This window comes from Vombatus ursinus, unplaced genomic scaffold (genome assembly GCF_900497805.2).
Source record: "Vombatus ursinus unplaced genomic scaffold, bare-nosed wombat genome assembly UNPS02006779.1, whole genome shotgun sequence".
NCBI classification, from domain to species: Eukaryota; Metazoa; Chordata; class Mammalia; order Diprotodontia; family Vombatidae; genus Vombatus; species Vombatus ursinus.
In genome coordinates, this window is record NW_020946557.1 from 22212870 (window position 1) to 22235146 (window position 22277).

General features: G+C 38.8%; 1 pseudogene; it reads left to right on the forward strand.

Moving 5' to 3' along the window:
* Nucleotides 1-20203: 20203 nt before the first annotated feature.
* On the forward strand, nucleotides 20204-20965 carry LOC114033146 (annotated as a pseudogene).
* The last annotated feature ends 1312 nt before the right edge of the window (nucleotides 20966-22277 follow it).

Sequence of the window (22277 nt, forward strand, 5' to 3'; positions counted from 1 at the left end):
GGTGTCTTATCCTTTTGGTAGATTCTAAGCTCCCAGAAATCAAGGGCTGATTCTTATCTAAACTTTGTATCTCTCCTTATGCTTAGCACAGTGCTTGCTCATAGGAGTAAGAACAGACATTTGTATAGGTTTTAAGGTTTGCTTTGCATTACTGTGGTAGGAGTAATATCCTAACCCCTATACCAAGTTAGACTGTCGTTATTTAGTCGTTTTTCAGTCATATCCCACTCTTCATAACTCCTTTTGGGGTTTTCTTACTTCCTGGTTTGCTTCCTGCTCCAGCTCATTTTATAGGTCAGGAAACTGAGACAAACAGGATTAAATGACTAGCCCAAGGTCACACAGCTAGTACGTGTCTGAGGCCAGATTTGAACTCAGGAAGAGGTGTCTTCCTGACTCTAGGCCCAGCACTCTATCCATCGCACCACCTAGCTGCTAGTTTTCCCATAAAAGGTACCGAGACCCTCCTTGAGACTTGGCAGACTAAAAGCTCTCAGACTATTGTTATCACTTCCTTATTGCTGGAGTACAAAGCTGACCTAGGGAGTTCCAGGAAATCTCTCTGAAGTTTAGCTGATGAGTCACAATGGCAATTCAAGCAACAGAGCTTTGCTCACCTGAGTCAGTTTCAGGGTCTTCCATACTTTCCCTTTTGAATCCTTTCTCTTGCCTCTGCTAAACAAATCTTTTGTTAACTGTTGGGTGATCTACAAGGGTCTCATTAATAGAGCTGAATCATTTGTGCGTGTCTTATTTTGCTCCAGTGTTATACCTTAAAAGGGCAGTGAGGTGGTACAGTGGATAGAGTGCCAGGCCTGGAGTCACGAGATTCTTCTTCCTGAGTTCAGATCTGGCCTCAGATATGTACTAACTGTGTGACCCTGGGCAAGTCACTCAACCCTCCTTGGTTCAGTTTCCTCATCTGTAAAATGAACTTGAGAAGGAAATGGCAAACCGTATCAGTATATCTGCCAAGAAAACCCCAAATGGGGTCACAAAGAGCTGGACACGAATGAAATAACACAATAGCATTGTACCTTAAACTGCCAAGAGACAATTTTGAGGCAGGCCTAACCCAGAATAGTTTACATAGGAATATAATGAGCTTCTTGAAGTGGGGAATGGATAGTGCAGCAGAAAGTGAGGCTGGATCAGCCTTTTTGCTTCTGGTGGAATTTTGGTCATGTCTCTGGAGATGGTGGCAGATTAGTGTGACTTACCTCCCCCGTTCTGCTCCTGGGAGGTTAGAGAGTGAACTGCCCGTGGCCATTTACCTTGGAGAGAACAATGTGAGAATGCTCTGTGACCTTAGGAACTGTACCTTAGAGATAATTGCAGTCAACTTTTTTTAGGTTCTTATTTGGGATGTCCCTGGGCCTTGACTATTCAAGTCCCTGACCTTGAAAGATTTTCTCCTCACTAGAAAAGGACAAATTCTGAGGGGGTTATGCTTTGCCTATTGTTAGGACTAGATGTATTGTCCTTTTCTTGCTTATGGTCCCCAACACACAATTACTCCAGGGGAGGCCTCCTAAAAGAAAGACACACCCAGCTTTGTGACTGTCTTGAGTCAAGCTCAATCCCGAATAGTTTATATGGTCTTGCAGGATTGGGATATAATGACCTCCTTGAAGACATATGCATATACACACACACACACACACACACTGTTGTTCAGTCCTGTTGACTCTTCGTCTTGGCAAAAGTCTTTTTTTTTTTTCTTGGCAAAGATGCTGGAGTGGTTTGCCATGTTCTTCTCCAGCTTATTTCAAAGATGAAGAAACTGAGAGCTAAGTGACTTGCCCAGAGTCATACAACTAGTAAGAGTCTGAGACATGCTTTGAACTCAGGAAGATGAGTCTCTAACCACTGTGCAATTTAGCTGCCCTTAAACACGTGCACACACATATATATATATATTTCTATATACACACAAACGCACAAAACCAGTAAGTTGTAGGGTAGCATGAGGGACCCTAGCTGTGAGAGAATGCAAAGACAGACCTCTGGAATTTTAAGACTGTCTAACAACTTGGCTGAAGAAACCTTTTGAATTTAGTTTGGATTTTTTTTTAATTTGGCATTTGAGAAGCCAACTACTATAATGCCACGTGGACTCTGTTATGATTCTTTGGTGCAATTAATGGGGAAGACACCTGAAAGGCCAATGCTTAATTCTCTCTAGGAGCACTGAGTATGTCTGGAAATGGAGATGTAGATAAATGTGCCAATTGCATTCCAGTCTTTTTCAATATCATGCCTCTGTTGCCATCTTACCTTGGAACTTCCCTCAGAGCCTGTGGCTTGCTCAGTCTGGAAAATCTATTGGTCCCTATGACCTCACCTTGGAACATCCCTCTTCCATGCCTCTTTTCCTATTGGTGAATTCCTCTATTTTTGGAGAGGAGCACAGACCAGCCAACCATCTTTCCTCTCCTGGATTTGCTTATGACTTTTCAGACTTAGACACCATACCTCTCTACTTACCCATGAGTACCTTTTCCCAACACCTACCTCACTTTTGGGTATTGTCTTCCCCTATTAGTATGTAAGCTCCTTGGCAACAGAGACTATATTTCTCTTTGGTTGTATTAGTATCTGTAGTAATTAGCATAGTCCCTGGAACATAGTGTTTAATAAATACCTATTGCCTTTCCAGTCCATTTGTTAAGTGTAGACAGGGGGCTGCATTAGTTTAAAACAATTAATTTCGCCCTTGAATTGTCTTTCTGTTTCTCTCCTTCCCTGTTTCTTTCTCTCCTTCTCTGTGTGAGTCTCTCTTTCTCTCTTCCTCTCTCCTTCCCTCCCACCCTTCTCATTTCTTTTGAAGGAAAAATGTAGAAGACAGAGCTCAGGCCTCAAACACCCTGGCAGAAATAATTATTGCATGCCACAAGGTCAATGGAACACATGTGTTGGTCTAAAGTACTATCAGACTTTGTTGAGTTGGTGTTTCTTTGTGTCTTTTCCTGAGCATAGATGGGCAGTCCTGAGCTGGTGGTTGGAGAGGAGCAGAGATAGGCCCCAGTGGCAGTGGACATTAGACCCAGTGGCAGAAGAGTAGGCACTGGCATATATAGTGGTAAAAGGTGGTCTACTGTAGCTACTGCTTGATGTAAGAACATAATATACTGTAAATACTCAAATTAACTGTAAAGGACATATGAAGAAAGATGCTACCTGCATTCAGAGAAAGAACTGATAAATAGGACTATATATGGAATATTTTTACATATATGTACATGTATACATATGTGTATATACCTATTTGTGTCTAAATGTAGCTATCTCTAGTGGGGGAGAGGAAAAAAGGAAAAAATTTACACAATTTTAATATTTATTATTATTTTTATATTATTATATGTTAATATAATTATTTATATTATATTAATTATTTACATAATATATCATAGATTATATAATATATTATCTATTTTTATATTGTTATATTTTATATATATATGTTATATATTTAAAAAGAAGAGCAAGTTTTACATAATAGATTTGCAGTTTCTTGTTTTTTATTATACTAGGCTACGAAATGCTTGCTTTATTCCATAAACTAAAAATAAAATAAATTTTAAAAAATTGATTGGCCCTTCCACATTGCTGCCAGTATACCACCCAGTGGTCATTGTAAAACTCCTTCCTAGGGAGGGCTTATAGGACCAAGGAGTAGCATTGTTGGGAGCTGTTTTGCTTTTGGGAAACATGGGGAGGTAAAAATGCCAACCCCACAGAAGAAGGGAAGAGTCCCCCAGAGGCCTTTTATGGGGTGAATAATCTGTATTCCAGTTGGTGGGTCAAGTAACACTAAGTAGATGTTGATACTCACCTCCTCAGTAAACTCCATTGGCTCCCTGTTGCCTTCAGGATCAAATACAAAATCCTCTGTTTGATATTCAAAGCCCTTTACAACCTCGCCCCTTCTATCTTTCCAGTCTTCTTACACCTTACTTCCCCTTCCACATATTCTGAGATCTGGTAATGCAGGCCTCCTTGATGTTCCACAAATGAGATACTCCTCCAAACTCTGGGCATTTTCTCTGACGGTCTCCCATGCCCGGAAGTGTGTTCTTTACAGAAAGACCAGATTGTGTATAGAGTGTGTGGAGAGTAGTCATGTGTGAAAAGGGTAGAATGGCAGGATGGAGCCAAGTTGTGAAGAGTTTTAAATGTCAAAGGTATTTGGCAGATCCCAGAGGTAATAACAGGGAGCCACTGTAGTTTACTGAGTAGGACAGTGACATAAACAGACCTGCACTATAGGAGCATTCCTTTAATGGCAGCGTAGAGGGGATGGATGTGAGTACAGAAGAACTTGATGCAGAGAGACCAAATACATTATTGTTTAGTCATTTTTTAGTCATTTCTGACTCTTCATGACCTCATTTGGGTTTTCTTGGCAAAGATACTGGAGTGGTTTGCTATTTCCTTCTCCAGCTCATTTTACAGATGAGGAAACTGAGGCAAAGAGGGTTAAGTGACTTGCCCAGGGTTATGCAGTTGCTGTTTGAGGTTGGATTTGAACTCTTCCTGACTCTCGGCCTGCTCTGTATACTGTGCCAACTAGCTGCTACTCTTATACTAAGGAACTTCAACATGATTGTTGATACTTCTTCAAGTACTCTAATCTCCAGTTTCTTCAAACTCCTTGAATCCCTTGGTTTACTCCTCTACACCACGCATTGGAGTGGTAAAACCCTAGTACTCACCATAAAGAGAAGTATGCTGAAGCCTGCTGGTATGGGCTCAGGAGTGCAATTATTAGATTATCAGTGTGAACACTGTCACTTTGGAAATCCGAAAATGCTACAAATCAAGGCTTGACATTTTTTTTTTTTTGCACCTAAGAAAGTGATGGAGAAAATGTTAATAGTACAGATTAAACATAAAAATGTGTCATGAATACATTTCCCACTCCCCACCAGGATGCTAGTTGTTAAACATTCACCAGCATACCCGTGGCCTTAACCCATACGGGTTCCACTTCCTTGATCAAAAAATGATATTCTTCTGTCTAGATCATTGGGTTGAACATAATAAGATGAAATTCATTAAGAATAAATGTAAAATCTTGTACTTGGGTACAAAAAATCAACTTCACAAGTATATCATAGGGAGGCATGACAAGACAGCAGTTCTGAAAAATATCTGAGGACTTTAGTGGACTGCAATCTCAGTATGATGTAGGAATGTAAAGTGTTAGCCAAAAAGTTAATGTCATCTTGTGCTATGTTAAGAATGGAAATAGAGAAGGAATAGGGAAGTGATAGTTCCACTGTATTCTGCCCTTGTAGGACATTCTCTGGAGTATTGCACAAGCTAGAAAACGTCCAAAAGAGGATGGTGAAGGACCTTGAGTTTATATCATATGAGAATCAATTGAAGGAACTGGGGTTGTTTAGCCTGGAGAAGAAAAGATTCATGGGGACATTACAACTCAAGTATTTGAAGGGCTATCATATGGAGAAGGGATTAGCATTGTTCTATTTAGTCCCAGAGGGGAGAACATGGGGTAATGGGTGGAAGAAGTCAATTTCAATTTGATGCCAGGAAAAATTGTCCCACCATTATAGCTATCCGAAAATGGAGTGGATGGCCTCAAGAGGTATTGGGTTCCTTCTTCTTTGAGGTCATCAAGCAGAGGCAGAGTCACAGGTGGGGAACCTGTATATGTGTCTCTCTAGGTCCTCAAGTACAGCCCTCTGACTGAATCCAAACTTCACGGAACAAATCCTCTTAATAAAAGGATTTGTTCTATAAAACATGGACTCAGTCAAAAGGCCACACCCAAGGACTTAGAAAATCACATGTGGCCTTGAGACTGCAGGTTCCCCACCCTAGACAATGTCATGATGGATACAGTAGAGTGGGGATTCCTTTGATAAAAGAATTATATTAGATAACCATTGAGGTCCCTTCTGTCACATATTGTGATTCTGTGATCACCGTGTATGATCTCATCTCTCCCTCTGCCTCAACACTCCAGTATCTTGGCACCTCTAGTCCCTCCATCCCAAAGTATTTTTGTCAGGCCATGACCCCTTTACTGATTTCGCTTTCTTGCCATCCTTGACCCTAAAGCTAAGCAGTTCAACTACATGCTTACTCCCTTGGCCTAGCATCACTCACACCTTACCAAACCCTAGGCCTAGTTTACTGCCATCATGTGTTTCCTCCTTCTCTACTCACCTGCTGCTGAACAGACGTGGTGCTGACTAGATATACTACAAATTTATGTTAACTAACCTCAGTGGGGCCCTCACTGTGGCAAGCCTAACCTTTGTTCCTCCATAATTGATTTCCTTTTTTTATTCCCCAAAGGAACTATTACAAAACTCTTTTCTCCTCAAGCCTCTCCCAGTTCTTTCTCCCCACTCCTCCTTTATTCCTAGATGAAAAACTTATCTCTTACTTTATAGAAAAAAAGAATAGATTGTCCTGTATTGAATATAGAGGTCATTTGACATGATTTCTCTTTTCTCCCCTTCTCATCATCTCAACACCCTGACATCATCCTCTGCTCTCTTTCCTTTTTTTCCAGTCTCTGATAATGAATTGACCCTTCTCTTTTCAAGGTCTACACCTTACATGTGGTCTTGATCTCATCCTCCCCAGTCTTATTTACTAGTTTGCCCCTTCATTCTCCTTCTTCTGTTATTCTTGAACTCATCTCTTACTATGTACTAGTTCCTTCCCTGCTGCCTTCAAGTATAAACTTTATACTGTTTGTTATAATTATGGTTATATATGATTATTATAGTTTGTTATTATATTATAATGATAGGAATCCAATATCAAGAAACTTAGGCCAAGTGGTCCTAATACTCATAAAACATATAGGCAAAGACAGGTGAAGTTTGTACTTTCCCACTTTTTTGACCTATGTTAATTAACTCTGTATCAGGCAGATAATGCTCATAGTTTTTGACTGGATGAAACTCTTGATGGGCTACAAGGGTCTTAAATGATTCTTCTTTTGCTGCCTTAGATAGTTAACTTAGTTTCTGATCCCAACAAAGAAATTCTCCCTACCTCAGTCTCCCCCAAGCCTGATTTTGATAAGTGACTTTGAGAACTTTTCTACCACATCTGGGGCTGATTAGGAATGGCCTGTTCCCACACCTGATACTGATTACCTGTTCTCAACCAAGCCCATTCTTGGAGTATATAATTTTGCCACCTGAACCCCAATTTTGGGCAGGTTTCCTTCCTAACATGTCTCCTTTCCCCTTGCTCTTGGTGAATTTCTTGAATCCATGGGGATGAACCTCAATCTATTTATAGTGCCATACAACATGTATATATATATATATATGTATATATATGCATATACATATACACACACATATATACATATATATACACATACACACATATACATACATATATACATACATATATATATATATATATATATACTTTCATTTGCCTGCTTACTGTGCCAAATAATAAAGCTCTTGTTTGTATCCAACTGGCACTCATGTATGTACCATTGATGGTTTATGTGTTATCAATAAACTTCTGTAGAGTTAGACTGAAGTAGGGCTTTGCTTTTATTCTTTGAGATCTAGAACAATCCTAATTTTGTTATAGTAGTCATGAAACTGGTATCAGTGAGGACTAATGACCAGAGATTTAGAATATTAATAGTCTTTTTTATTATGATTCTATTCATCTGCATCCTGAGCCATTTCAATTCCCTTACAGAGATAGTGTGTGGCAATGAAAAAAGCTTTGGATTTGGAGTCATAAAAAGAAGTCAAATTTTTTCTATGACACTTTACTGCCTATGCATGTGATCCTGGATAAGTGATTTTGCTTGAGTCTTGGGTTTCTCACATGTAAAATGAAGGATTTCTAAATCTATGGACCTTAAGTCCATAAGACCTATAGTCTTGGCTTAAATTTCATTAGAGTTGGGTGTATTCACCCTCTGACACTTTTGAATTCTTTGTTAGATTCATTATGTACTAAGTTTTTCTGTTTTATGAAATAATTTCTTGTCATAATAGACTCTTTACTCTTACTCATCATTTTAAATGATAGGAAAAGCATGTCTCAGAATCTCAAAGGTCTTAGGAAAAGAGTAGAAGAAGATAATATATTGGAGAAATTATCCTTGATCTCTTCATGTTTTTACATGAATGAAGTATGGTATAGAGGAAGGTGAATTATACATAGCTGGGATCAGGATACCTGATATTTCAGTCCCACCTCAGCCATTCATTAGTACTATGTGTCTCTTATCCTCTTTAAAGCTTTGGTGCCCTCATTTGTAAAATATGGTTATAATACCTATCTTACCTCTCAAAGGTGTTAGGAGGAAAGAAATTTGTGGTGTTTTGGAAAGAGTGCTGAACTTGGATCAGAAGCCTTGGATTTGATCCCCTGAATTGTTACTTGTTACCTCTGAGATGTTAATGTGTGGCTTTCCCTCTCCAAGCCTCAGTTTCCTCATCTGTAAAATGAAGGGAGTAAGACTAAATAACTTCCAAGGTACCTTCAGGCTTTTAAGCTCATTAGAAATAGGAGATTTTTTAAAATCAATTTGCCATGTGTTCTATTTATTTACAGGTATGCTTTTCAGGAAAAGGGAAGGAGGAAATTTGCTAGTTACTGATCCATGGCAAGAGAAGTATAGAAACCTGTGCTGTTTAAGGCACTATGTTTAATTCATAATATTCTTTTTTAAACAGAGGGAAAACTTTTTCTTAGCAACCTAAGTAAAGCGTCTAAGCACATAAGTAAAACTGTCTGCAGCATGGCACTTCATTTAATTATTATTCTATATAGGATCATAGATTTAGACCTGGAAGGACCCTTAGAGGCTATTATCTCAAACTGCTTGTTTTCAGATAAGGAAACTGAGGCTTAGAGAGATTAAGTGACTTGCCTAGAGTCACATAGCTAGGAAGTGTCTGAGGTGGGATTGGAACTCAGGCCTTCCTGACTCCAAGCTTAACATTTGTTGCCATTTACCTCCAACCTGCCTCAATGTCTTGATTGATATGTTTGGATCATGTTCAGCAAAGAGTAATGTTTAAGCTGACATATGTCCATGCAGAGTATAATATGTAGAGGTATCTATTCTGGACCTGAAGTTTGCATATAAAGCCTTATCCTCCCTTGTCCCCGCAGACACTTAATTGGGAAAGTTAATTGCAATGACAGACAACATTGTACATAATTGACCTAAGGAAGTGAAAGTCACATGACTCATGCTTGGTACTTTATGGTTTCTCAGAATCTGTTGTCCCAAGCAGACTTCTGATAGCTCAGTTTGTGCATATTAGTGGAGTTTTTGCTGGGGTTGTCCCAATGGAAAGGCCCTAACCACATCTAAAACTCATATTCTTCTGAGAACAAGTTTCCTGTGCAATAGCAGGCACTGTATTAGAAAAAATGATAATTTTCTTATTGGGGTTAATGATACCAAGTTAATCATTTTTAGTGAAAGTTTGCAAAAATCAACCCCTGAATCAATACATTGAAATCATAGAGTGATAGCCCTAGTGATGGAAGAAATCCCGGTGGCCATCTCGTCTAATGCTGTCATTTTTCAGAGAGGTTGAGTAATTTGCCCAAGGTCACACAGGAAAAAGGCAGAATTTGTACCCAAGTCTTCTGATTGAAGAGTCTCAGGTCCTTCCATTTTATCATGTTATCTAACTACAGCACTAGGATATGAACTATTAAGTTTCATTGTAGCACCAGTCTCCCTTGAGGATTAAAATTGGGTAAAGTCCAAATTTCTTAACATGACATTTAAGGCACTCCACATCCTGGTAACACCTTACCTTACCATTCTCGGCTTATCTCATAGCACTTTACCTTTCATCTACTCTAAGCTCTAGGAAACCACAACTGGAGTACTTTGTTCAGTTCTGGGTACCATATTTTACAAAGGATATTGATAAGCAAGAGAGTGTGCAGATTAGGGAACCCTAGTTGGTGATGTACCCAAAATTAATAGTTTGTGATGCTCAATTAAAGGAACCAGGATTATTTTTTAAAGAGAAGATATAGAGTATGCATGCTGACTGTCTTCAAGTATTTGAAGGCCTAACTCATTAAAGAGACATTAGACTTGTTCTGCTTTGCTTCAAAGATAGTATTAGGAACAACAGAAAGAAGTTCTGGAGGCTCATATTTCTGCCAACAATTATCCTAATTATTCACTATCCAAAAGCAGAGTGGCTGGTCTCAGGAAATACTGATTTTATCTTTAGAGAGTTTTTTTAATTTAATATTTTATTTTCCCCCCAATTACTTGTAAAAACAATTTTTAACATTTGTTTAGAAAATTGAGTTCCAAATTCTCTTCCTCCTTTCCTCCCCTCCCCCCATTGAGAAGGCAAGCAATTTGAGATAGGTTACACATGTGAAGTCATACAAAACATATTTCCTTATTAGTCAAGTTGTGAAAGAAAACACAGACAAAAAACCCAAGAAAAATAAAGTGTAGAAAGAGTATGCTTTGATCTGCATTCATGCTACATCAGTTCTTTCTCTGGAGATGGATAGCATTTTTCATCGAAGTCTCTCAGAATTGTCTTGGATCATTGTGTTGCTGAGAAGAGCTAAGTCATTCACAGTTGATCATCATATAATATTGCTGTTAGTGTATACAATGTCCTCCTGGTTCTGCTCATTTCCCTTAGCATCAGTTCATGTGATTCTTTTAGGTTTTCTCAGAGAGGTTTTAATGAAAAGTTAGACGATCACTTGTCAAGGGTAATAATAGCTAACATTTATGTAATGCTTACTATGTACCAGGTACTGTGCTAAGCAGTGCCAAAGATATTCCTGTTCAAGAACAGCTTGGCCTAGATGATCTCAGAGGTCCCTTCCACTATGTGATTCTAGGATTTTTTCCCCCTATATTTAATTGGAAGAAGAAGATCAAACTACTAAAGCACATCATTGCAAGATTTGGCTAGGAATTTTGTGAATGGAGGAAAGGTGAATAGAATTCATGCCGGCACCAGTAATAACGACAACAACAACAAACACATTCACATGAGTACTTTATATTGTATAAACTACAAGGACTTTTCTCACACCAAACCAATTAATGGGCATTAAAATTATTAGTGTCTCCATTTTATAGGAGAGGTACAGGGAGAGGAAATGGATCTGTGATTTCTTTGGCATAAGGAATTCCCAGGTGAGAAAACTCCTTTTAATACAGATGAGGACATTGAGATGCAAGGGGTTTAAATGACGTCCCTGGCAACTATGACTTGGCTTCCATATTGTGCAGGCTACTCCTTGATGCCCTCCCCTTTCAGCTTCCTTTAGCTAGTAAACTTCTTGAGGGCAAAGACTATTTTTTTTTCTTATTTTTAATCCCCAGTGTTTGGTACAGTGCCAATCACTTAGTGGAGTATATGGGGTGCTCAGGGAACACTAGTACCTCTAGTGTGCAGGCCTGCTGAGCCGTTTTTAGGGCTGCCCATCCATCTTTGGTGTCCTCTTGTCACCCAATTCTCACCTGTGGTTCCAAGTAGCAAAATGGATAACTTTGATTACATTAAATTGAAAAGTTTTTCCACAAACAAAGCCAAAACAACCAAGATTAGAAGGAAAGTAGAAAATTGGGAAAGAATTTTTACAACCAGTCTCTCTGATAAGAGCCTCATTTCTAAAATATATAGAGAATTAAGTCAAATTTATAAGAATACAAGTCATTCCCCAATTGATAAATGGTCAAAGGATGTGTATAGGCAGTTCTCAGATGAAGAAATTAAAGCCATTGATAGTCATATGAAAACATGCTCTAAATCACTATTGATTAGAGAAATGCAAATCAAAACAGCTCTGAGGTACCACATCACACCTATCAGATTGGCCAACATGACAAAACAGGAAAATGATAAATGTTGGAGAAGATGTGGGAAAATTGGAACACTAATGCATTGTTGGTGGAGTTCTGAAATGATCCAACCATTTTGGAGAGCAATTTGGATCTATGCCCAAAGGGCTATAAAAATGTGGGTACCCTTTTGACCTAGTAATAGCACTTCTAGGGCTATATCCCAGAGAGATCATACAAATGGGAAAAGGACCCACATGCACAAAAATATTTATAGCAGCTCTTTTTGTGGTGGCAAAGAATTGGAAATTAAGGGGATGTCCATCAATTGGGGAATGGCTGAACAAGTTGTGGTCTACGAATGTAATGGGATACTATTGTGCTATAAGAAATGAAGAACAAGCTGACTTCAGAAAAACCTGGAAAGACTTGTATAGTCTGATGCTGAGTGAAGTGAGCAGAACCAGGAGAACATTGCACACAGTAACAGCCAACTTGTGTGATGACTAATATTGATAGACGTAACCCTTCTCAGCATTACAAGGATCTAAGCCATCTCCAAAGGTCTCGTGATGGAAAATGCTATTCACATCCAGAGAAAGAACTATGAAGTTTGAATGCAGATTGAAGCATACTATTTGCTATTTTTTTCTTCTGTTGTGTTTTATTTCCTCTTTCTGGTGGTTCCTCCTATTGGTTCTAATTCTTACTTACAACATCACTAATGTGAAAATATGTTCAATAGGAATGTATATGTAGAGCCTATATCTTGGGGAGGGAGGTGGAAAGGAAGGGGGAGAAAAATTTAAAACTCAAAAGCTTATGGAAGTGATTTTTGATAACTCAAAATAAATTAATTAAAATAAAAAAAATAAAGTTTTGAATGCCAAAAAAACCATCCCAGCAGATGGGCTAAACCAGATTGAGGGTAACCAACAGGCTTTACCTGTTGGTGAGTTAGGGGGGTGTTTACCTCAAAGATGTGAAGACTTCTCCCACTGGGATGGGTGGATGAGAACAATTTGTTTTAACCACCACAAAAGCAGCTGAAGCAGGCACTGTAGAATGCATAGAGATTGGTCAGATATTGAAGATGCCAAGGTCATCCACTGCATCCCTAGCCATCACCGGTCATTTGGGCTTTTGTCCTGCCATTGGATTCCAATGACTCTGGAAGAGAGAGTGACTTTGTGCAAGTCTGTCACTTAAATCCAATTCACATGCAAGTCAAGACATCACTCCATCACATTGTGGTGTCTTTGGTCCTCTTCAAAAATGAAGGATCAACAACTGGAGTGGTTTGCCATTTTATTCTCCAGCTCATTTTACAGATGAAGAAACTGAGGCAAATGGGATAAGTGACTTGCCCAGGGTCACACAACCCGTAAGTGTCTGAGGTCGGATTTGAACTCAGTTCTTCTTGATTCCAGACTTGGCACTCTAATCCACTTTGCCTCCTAGCTGCCCCCAAAGACACCCCTGTAAATTAGGCTGAAGTAGGGTGATTATTGGTAAGAACACAAGTCTAGATGTTAGGAGACCTGGGTTCAATTCTCTGCTGTGTGACATTTAAGCCTTCCTAACTTTTTTTTCCCTCCACTTTGCATCTGTTGCTCTGCCTGGTTTTAACTTCACAAAACAAGATGATCTCTGCACAGAGTATCCTCTGGGATCCCCCCAATTTTTCTGTCTCTTTTTGTGTGTTCTCTCCCCTGCCCTCACATTGGATCATAAGCCCCTTGAGGGCAGGGACTGTCTTCCTTTTTTAGTATTATTATTTTTTAGGCAATTAGGGTTAAGTGACTTGCCCAGGGCCACACAGCTAGTAGGTGTCAAGTGTTTGGTCTGAGTTCTGATTTGAACTCAGGTCCTCCTGACTTCAGGGCCAATGCTCTATCCACTGTGCCACCTAGCTGCCCCAACATTCTTCCTTTTTAAAAATTATATCCCCAGCACTTAGTATAGTGCCTGCCTAGCACCTAGTAGGTGCTTAATAAATGTTTATTGGATTGTATTAGATTATCTGTAAAAGAGGGGAGGAGGATAAGGATGGAATTAAGATGTTCTTATATCTAAGGTCCCTTACAGTTCAATGAACTGATAATCAAAGTCAAGGACCAATCACTGACGAGCTGGAATAAGAATGAACAGTTCTATGTTAATTATTATTTCTTGCTCAATGGCCCAATGCCTCATTCTAATACAGGGGAATTCCTAGTCTGTCTTTTTATGTGTTAAAATTCAGTGGTATTAGTTAAGATAGGGCTTCAACCTATGATTTCATTAGTGATGGAGTCTGTCTCCCTATGAAGAACTTTTTTTCCCCCAAAGGTTTATTTTCATCAAAGAGAGGAAAAAACATACTGAAAAATTGGGCATAAGACTTCAAATAATAACAATCTCAAAGGTTTGAAAAACTTACAAACTAAAAAGAAACTCCAGATAAAAACTAAAATAGAAATCCTAAAAATAGAAGAGATTAAAAAAAAATCAAAGCAGGACAATACTTTCTTTGCAATTTAAAAATCTTAGAGAGTTTAAGCTTTAAGTGATTTGATTAGGGTGACATAGCAAGTATAAGTGTTAATGGCGGGACTTCCTGGCTCTTCTTCCACTATATCATGTTGCATTTTGATAGTGGCATTAAATGGAAAATATTCTCTTATATTAGACAGAAATTAACACAAACATGTTAACCTCAAACTTGATTAAATAAAAATTTGCAAAGCACCTAGTGTATAGGAATCACAGGGTGGCTAGACGTTGACCTTTCTTCTGTTGATTATCTTCCATTTATCCTTCCTGTATCTTGTTTGTACATAGTTGTTTGCATGTTGTCTGTTCTGTTAAACTGTGAGCTCCTTGAGGGTGGGCATTATATTTCCCCCCATTCTTTGTGTCTAGGGTGTTAAGCATAATGCCTGGCACACAGAATAAATGCTTGTTGATTTGACTTGGAAGAATTACCAAGTTCAGGGAAGACATGATCCCTGCCTTTAATAAAACTTTTAGCCTTCTAGGACCAACATCCGGTTTAGACGGGAACAGAATTCGTCATGTACAAAATTCATTATAGTCCATTTAAATTCAATGAACTACATCCTTGAAATGGAAAAAACTAGCATTTACTATGTGCCAGGCACTGTGCTATAAGCAAGTTACAATTACTACGTCATTTGATCCTCAAAACAATCCTGGGAGGTAGGTGCTATTTTTATCCTCATTTTATAGTTGAGGAAGCTGAGACAGAGAGTGATTAAATGGCTTACTCAGGGTCATACAGCTGCTAAATTCTAAGGTTGGATTTGATTTCAGGTCTACCTGACTCTAGGCCCAGCATTCTAACCGTTGCACCACCCAGTTTAATCTATTTTTAGTGATGATAAAGTAATGCATCTAGTGCATTCACCTAGTTTACAAAAAACAAGAATACATGCAAAGACTGGCAGGATATACAAGATTTCTGTATGCAGCTTTTCAACAAACTTTCTGAGAATTTTAAGTCTGTCTCACAACCAAGGCCTTTGTAAGATTGATTTCACATTTGTAACCCTGCAGGCAGGCCCACCTTTGAGAACAAGGCCATGTTCACATGCTTATGGTTGTCCAGGTGCTGTTTTTGTATTTTAAATTGAGCAATCTTTCTCTTTTTGATCACTTAGGTGTTTTAAAAATGCCTAGTTTGAATGTTCACCCATGTCTGAAGCTCACCAAATTGACTGGCAGTTTAGGTATTGGAAAAGAATATGTGCTAGCATTGGCCCAGAATGAAATAAAATGTCAAATTCCGCTCCAACATATTTTAGTTTCACCATATTGGTGTTTTCCTTGTAGATCACGTGGTCAAGAAGTGAAACCACAAGTCTGCATAATGACTCTCCACCTTAATGGAATTTGTAGTTGGTTTCAAGGAATTTTTCAAAAGTGGGTGAGTGGGGGAAGGGGAGGGGAAGATTCTGCCTTCAAAAGGAACTTCCTTTTCTGACCTAAGGCAGTTTGTATCACCTGGAAGCCCCTTAGATTTGAGGCACCAACTGTATCATTTTGAGCTTTTAGGGTTTACGTGGGATTTAGGTGAGGTGTTTTCTGAATTTGAATGGATTTTTAATAGGAATTGTGGATTTCAAAGTAGAAGTAAACAGTAACCATCAGCCTCCTAAGATACTATTTAAATGCATCTTTTTTGTCCAAACAACAAATGTGGTTTCTAATGTAATAGCATAGTGATCTAAATTTACACCAGAATGTGGTATTTATGCTATTGTTAACTTGTTTAGGGAAATGAGCAATCTCTTCATGTTTTTACTGAGCTTCTTCATACATTATAATTATTTGTAAGGTTGAATTTGCAGTGTGATAAGATAATACCTATAGATCCTAATCTTGCATGGTGTTTACCAAATAAAATAGGTTATACATGCAATTAAGTCAGATTCTTCCCCCCCCCCCCCCCCCCTTCTAGGTACTTTTAATTGCTTACTTGGTTGTTTTTGAAAAATTCATGTGATTGCTGCGTTTTGCCATTACATCCTAGTCATTTCTGGAAACAACTCCCCCTCCTTCCCCAGCCTCCCCCTCCCCCATTGAATTCTTCCATGTAACAATGAAGAACAAAGGAAAAACAAAACAAACACACCAACCAACGTGACAAGCCCTATCAAAGTAAAGAACACTCTGAACTAGAAGAACTCTGCCTCCACACCCCCTTTATTTGAATTTTCTTTCACTTTTTCATTTACATGACTGCAGTCATTGTCTTTTGCCTTTTTTTGTATCCCCAACACTTAGCAAACTGCTAAGTAGGTTCTTGTTGATTGATTTGGTATAATATTCTTTGGGCTATTCTTCTAACTGCTTCATCTTTAAAATGGGAATAATAGTACTTTTACTCTTTGCCTTACAAGGTTGTTGAGACAAAAGGTTTCCTATACTGTCAATTAGGTGACAGCTAGGTAGTGTGGTAGATAGAATGTTAGGCCTGAAGTCATCTTCTTGAGTTCAAATCTGGTTTCACTTACTAGCTGTGTGACTCTAGGCCTGTTATTTAACCCTGTTTGCCTCAGTTTCCTCATCTGTAAAATGAGCTGGAAAAGGAAATAGCAAACCATTCCAGTATCTTTGCCAAAACAAAACAAAACCCAAATGGGATCACAAGGAGTCAGACACAACTGAACAACAACAAATCTTTGTATGCATATGCACATACACACATACATATATATGCAAATGTATAAAATATTGTATATATATACATATTTAAATAAACATATATATGTATACATGTATTTGTATATATGTACGCATGCATGCACGTAAATAAATACAGTTGCCCCTAGACATTTGTGGGGTTAATGGTATAGGACCCCCACAAATGTGAAAAACCATGAATAACCCTAGGCCCCATTCCAAACTTTTATTTTTAATAATTCTGATCATATTTATTTACCACATAAAACAAGTAAAACTACACACTGCATCCATAAAAAAGTTGTAGTTTCCATGAGACTAGTATCTCCTACACTATGCAGAGTCTTTGCAGCCCTTGGTGTAGCTGCAGCAACTGCTTCACTGATTTCCTTTCTTTACAATTCAAGATATAGAGATCGCTTTAGGGGAAAATCATATGACAGGGTCTGGATGGTAGAGAGAAGAAGAGGAGGCATTCCCAAAGAGAGTGTAGCCTGTAGTTCTTTAATGCATTGAAACTTTTTAGCAAAATTTAGCTGTTTAAAATAAATATATGTATGTATACTTATGGCGGTAAATGATAAAATAGGTTAACAATATATAGTATTTGTGCATTTATGACTTACTAATTTTTTTGTTTTCTTTACGTCCATGAATTGTTTTTGATTTTCCACAGTATACCACAAACTTCCATTTAAATATTGAAAGTCAACCCATAAATAACCAAAACGACCCCCACCAAAAGAAAGTTGGTAGACATTTCTATAGAGCTTTAAGGTTAAAAAGTGTTTTATATTCATTATTTCATTTTATCCCGACAGAGAGCCACCTCCAGTCATCCTGATATATATCTTGCCACTGGACCCAGATGGCAAGAAAGTGAGGCTGGTGGCTTTGCACAGCCTTCTCTCACTTAAATCCACTTCACTTGCATGTCATGGCATCATCTCCCTGATGTCATGGTCCTCTTCAAGAATGAAGGACAAACAACAACAAGATTTCAAGCTCCTTGAGAGCAGAACTGTTTTTTGCCTCTTTTTGTATCTCTACTTAGAGCAGTACCTGGCACAAAGTAAGAACTTAATAAATGTTTATTGACTGATTGGCCTTACAGGAACTAACAATCTCTTAGAAGTGATAAGAGATGCAGGAAGCAAAATAGATTATAATAGAATAGTAGAATAAATGTAAAGGAGCAATCATAATTCCATTTATTTATTGCTCTTTTTTCCTCTCCTTTCCACTTGCTACCCTGTACATGTCATATTCCTGAATTAGAATATAAGGTCCTTGAAATCAGAGACTGTATCATTTTTAATCCTTGTATTCCTAGCCCAATGACTCACAAAGATATACAAGATAATTTTTTGGGAGGGAGGGTAGTAGCTTCTAAAGGGACAAGGAAAGGTTTCATGTAGAAGGTGAGTTGAACTTCGAAGGAAAAGAGAGATTCTAAGAGGCAGAAGAGGGCGTACCTTACTGAGGTGGGCGCAACTAGTGCAAAACCACAGAGAGAGAAACTGAGGTGTCACATGTAAAGAAGAGCAAAAAAGCTAGTTTTGCTGCATTGCAGATTATGTCGGGGGTAGTAATGTATATTAAGACTGAGAAGGTTGGCGTGAGCCAGGTAGGGAAGGACTTTGAATGCCCAACAGGAGTTTGTACTGGATTCTAGAGGCAGTGTGTTGATCAAGGCAATCAAACTCAGATCTTCACTAGGGAGGGGAGGACTGTTATTGGTCCTCTATGATCAATGGCTGCTTAGGTAGTATTTACACCAAACTGGGGTAATCAAGGAAAGCTTCCTGGAAGAAGTAGCATTTAAGTTGTGTTTCATTGGAAATGTACTAGGAGCCAGATAATGGAAAACCGATACTTCTCTGTATAACAGGCATATAGCTTTCTAATTACGACTACATTTCCTGTGAAGCGTCAGGACCTACAAATCTGACCTGATGTCAGGAAGCCAAGATTTTGAATTGCTATGGGTCACTGGGTAGCTGAGAGAGTGATGAGTTAAAGAAAAAGAAAGTAGAAGTAGAACTATGCTGAGGAATGGCAAATTAAAAATATTGATTTGTAAGACCCAAGATGGCAGAGTAGCAGGAAGAAGTACAATCAAGGTTCTGTTCACAACTCCTCCAAATAGATCTAGAAATTATACCCTTAATAAAGAAATCCAAGAAGAAGGAAAAAAAACTTAGTAAATCAATTTTTTCCCAGCCCAGGTATAGGGAGACAGAGAGATATGTGTGGTCACTGGGGATAGGTGTTTAGCTAGGAATAGCCATGTGGCACATTCTGGGGCAGGATGACACAGTGCACCAGGGCAAGAAAAGTTCCACGTCTAACAAAAAGAGACCCAATTTTGTGCAAGGTACAGTAATAGGTGCCAGCTCCTAGCTCTGTTGCTCACTACCTAGTTCTGGCTCATAGATCTTGGGAGAACTAAGAAGGGAATCTGTTCGTATCAGTGACATTCTAAGGTGAAGAGTAGGCATGAGCCCTCACCGGTGGACCAAGCAAGGAGGTTCAGAAGGAAGCAGTTGCTCTGAAGGTCTGAGCCAAGGAGCAACGTGGAGTCTTTGCCCCATCCTCTAGTACAGTTTGAATCTTGCAGTGGAATAACCAGGGCAGGAATCTCAGACCAAAGAAGAGCCTACAGTTCTGTTACTTGGAACCAGTAGATCTTTTTTATTTTTTATTTTTAGGTAATTGGGGTTACGTGACTTACCCAGGGTCACACAGTTAGTAAGTATCAAGTATTTGGTCTGAGGCTGGATTTGAACTCAGTTCCTCTTGACTTTAGGGCTTGTGCTCTATCCATTGCACCACCTAGCTGCCCCTGAACCAGTAGATCTTTATAGCTGGTTGACAGTAGCTAAATTTAACAGCAGTCTACTGGGACTTCAACTAGGGGCAAGCCCACAGATATGTTGCTTAGATCCAAATCCAGGTCAGAAACTTACAGAGTTCAAATGAATAACTTCTGAAATTAGACTTTGCCCTGGATCAGACCACTTTGGGAACATTGGAAGCTTTCAGGTCCCAGGTTGTACTATGCCTGAGATCCTAGAATAACGCAATACTCAATACCTAGAGAAAGCAGTAGGAGGACTAGCCCAGAAATTCCCTCTTTAAGAATGCAGGGTGTAGGTTGGTGGAGTGCCTGTTAGTGAAGGCTGTAGTGTAAAGATGGTGAAGTCTAAGAACCATATCACCCACAACCAACCATGAAAATGGCACAGAAATGGCATCAAGAAACCTAGATCACAGAGATATGAGTCTCTGAAAGGGGTTGACCCCGAGTTTCTGAGAAACATGCACTTTGCCAAGAAACACAACAAGAAGGAGTTGAAGAATATACAGGCCAACAATGCCAAAACCATCAAGGCTTGAGTAGAAGCCATCAAGACTCGAGTAGAAGCCATCAAGACCCTGAGCACCAAGGCCTCCAAGGCCAAGCTCCTAAAGCTGAAGATCCCCAAGGCCAGTGCCCAGTGTGCTGGCCACAAGATGGCCACCAAGTCTCTAGGCCCTAGGGTCAGCACTAAATGTCCAGATTTCAGAATCATGAAGCCTGACTCTAAGGTTGCCAGAACCACTGACCCCACGGTTACCAAGCCCACTGACCCCAAGATCAGTAAGTCTGATCCCAAAGCTATCCAATCTGGCCCCAAGGCCACCAAATCTGACACCAAGGCCACCAAGTATGACACCACAATCACCAAGTCTGATTCCAAGGCTGCCAAGTCTGATCCCAAGGCAGCCAAGTCTGATTCTAAGGCCACAAAGCCCAGTGATTCCAAGGCTGCTAAGCCTACTACCTCCAAGCCTGCTGAGTCCAAACCCAAAGATGCTGGGGCTAAATCTGCTAGTCTTCAAAAACTTTCAAGTCCTTCAAGAAGGACTTGTTTAAATTCTAAACCACCATTTTTCCCCCCAGCCAGGGCATGATTATTTACTATTTTCTACCAATGAAGGAAATGATGAGTTAAAAAAAAAGAAGGAATGCAGAGTCTATGGAATCTGAAGTAAAAAAGTAAATAAGAAAAGAAGAGTGAACAAAAAGGAATTCCACCATAAAAAGTGACGGGGATGCTCAAGACACAAACCCAAGAGAATGACTCCAAAATATCCACATAAATTCTCAAAGAAAAACACAACTCGGTAGAATTTTAAGTCAAATTCTTGGTAGACATGAAATGAGTTTTTTAATGAGTCTAAAATATTTTATTTTTAATGAATGAAATGAGAGCTTTAGAGGAAAAAAATGACAAAAAAGAAATAAGATCTATGGAAGAAAGAATTGGAAAGAGAATGAACAGCTTGAAACAGAAGATGTATAAAACCAAGCCACAAACTTCTTAAGTATTAGAATGGAAAACAAAAAGTATTTTTAAAAAAATCAAAGACTGAAAAAAAGAATAGAAGACTACATAAGGTATCTCAGGAAAAAAATACTTACCTGGAAAACAGATTAGAACACCAAGTAACCACAGCAGGGATCAAATATGATTTAACTATCACCATTATAAAGGAATGGAGATTTTGGAATCTGATGTTCCAGGAGGTAAAGCATACAGGTTTGCAATGAAGATTATCTCACCCAGCAAAACTGAGTATAATGCAACAGGGGAAAAATAGACTTTTAGTGAAATAAAGGTCTTTTAAGCATTCGTGATGAAAAGATCAGAACTGCATAGTAACTTCCATGTATAAACACAGGAGTCAAGAGAAACACAACAAAGTAAACGTGAGTAAGAAATGATAAGGCACTAAACATGGGTAAATTGCTTATGTTCTAAATGAGGAGATGATGCACGTCTCCTCAGAATACCATCATCATCAGGGGGCAATGAAAGTCTAATTAGACAAAGGGTCTGGAAATATTTCTGTTAAGGCTGAGGATCTTAAAAGAAGAATGGAAAAAGGAGGAAAAGAATACATTGGGGGAAAATTGAAAATGAGGAAAATTATCTCTCATAACTTTGCCACGCAAGTAGAAGTCTATACAAACAAGGAGAAAGAGATGAGAGCAGTTGATATGTAAACTTCATTCTCATCTGAACTAGTAAAAAGATGAAAAAACAAATACACGAGGAGTTGGGTACAGAAATACATTTCACCCAACAGAGAAATATAAGGGAAAGAGAAAGAGGGAAAAGAGGGAATTAGAGGGAGGTATATTAAAGGGAAGGTAGGGGATTAGTCCTAAGCAAAACTAACTCTAATTGAGGAGTTTGGTTTTTTTTTTTGATGGAAAAGA